The sequence below is a fragment of the Amphimedon queenslandica genome, unplaced genomic scaffold, assembly GCF_000090795.2.
Source record: "Amphimedon queenslandica unplaced genomic scaffold, v1.1 AMPQUscaffold_12875, whole genome shotgun sequence".
NCBI classification, from domain to species: Eukaryota; Metazoa; Porifera; class Demospongiae; order Haplosclerida; family Niphatidae; genus Amphimedon; species Amphimedon queenslandica.
Window position 1 is genome coordinate 10670 of NW_003546889.1, and position 1325 is coordinate 11994.

Below are 1325 nucleotides of genomic sequence, written 5' to 3' on the forward strand. Positions count from 1 at the left end.
TTATAAATACATGTAAAACTACTATGCCAATTTTGTACATGTAAAGCTAAAAAATATTTACTAATTTTTGAGAGAGACAGAGAGAGTGAGGGAGGGAAAGCAGAGATCTGAGAGGAGACTTTCACTTCATTTCAAGATCATTCTTTTTATGGAGACAAGATTCGTCATGGAATAATTCCATCTTCTGCTACATTTCCTTGTGTCCTGAGGATGCATCAAGAACATTCCAGAGCTGATACCTTTATACTATTAGACTTCTATACCAGCTACACCAGGAGCCACGAGACAAACGGGGAAAGAGGACTTTGAGGAGGAGAATGGATGTCGGTTGATATGGAAATCTACTTCTTTTGAGAGAAAGAGAATTTTTTGAGAGAAAGAGATTCTTTTTTAGAGAGAAAGGGATTCTTTTTTAGAGAGAAAAGAGAGGAAAGTATTAATTGTAACAAACTGTAAATTATAAATTAAAGTATTTGCAATCAGCCTCTCTATACATGTAACTAAAACTCAGCCTTTACTTAAATGTAAAACTAGAAGATAAACGAATTACTTGAAATGATTCTAATCTACTTTTTTAAGAGAAAGAGAAGTTCCTTTTTTAGAAAGAAAGAGAGTATTTTGTCAAGAGAAAGGGAGGTATTCTAAAAAAAACAGAATTAAAATGTTTATCAAATATACAACTATAAAACTTATTTTCGAGCATAAAATGAGAATCCCCCCATTTAATTTCAATTCGAGACATGAGCCTTTAAGATACATGTGTTAGGAAGGTAGCATGGTGCACACTGGATATGGGTCAAGTGGGCTAGTGAGAGCTGTAAGCTGTGAGGCTACTTGATCGGTCAAACATAATCCCCGCAGGGAGAGGTGGTGGCAGGGCGGTTTACCTATACAGTTTCCTTACACATGTGATTGCTGGTTCACTTGTTTCTGTGGCTAGTGTGTGCCTTGTTTACCTAGTGATGAGTTAATGCTAGTGGGTATGGTTGATACTGGTGGACTGGTGGGCACTGGTGGCATGAGGGCTGGTGAGTCCTGTAGTGTCTACCTGGGATTTAAGCCACGGTATATCACAACTGAACAAATTGCATATGATTGCATGACGTTCATAAGGTTTGATCTCCAAGCTTTTCCCTGTGTTAATCTACAAGTGCTCATCAGTTTCTTGTGTTATTGGTGTTTGCTATGTGTTGCCAGTGTTAGCTGTATTTGCTAGTATGCACTTGTCACTCTAGAACAGAGCATAATAATAAAACAGTTATAAATTTGAATTTTAAATTATAAGTTAAAATTCAAAATTTACATGTAAAAGATTGTCCTGATTC

The 1325-nt window shown here is 36.4% G+C and overlaps 1 long non-coding RNA gene across 1 annotated transcript in view; it reads right to left on the bottom strand.

The window, feature by feature from the left end:
• Nucleotides 1-656: 656 nt before the first annotated feature.
• The window catches only part of LOC109586438 (uncharacterized), a 1075-nt gene continuing 406 nt past the window's right edge, over nucleotides 657-1325 (bottom strand). Inside the window, exon 2 of the long non-coding RNA XR_002187029.1 lies at nucleotides 657-1231. This is a non-coding gene — a long non-coding RNA (uncharacterized LOC109586438). The remainder of the gene's footprint in view (nucleotides 1232-1325) is intronic.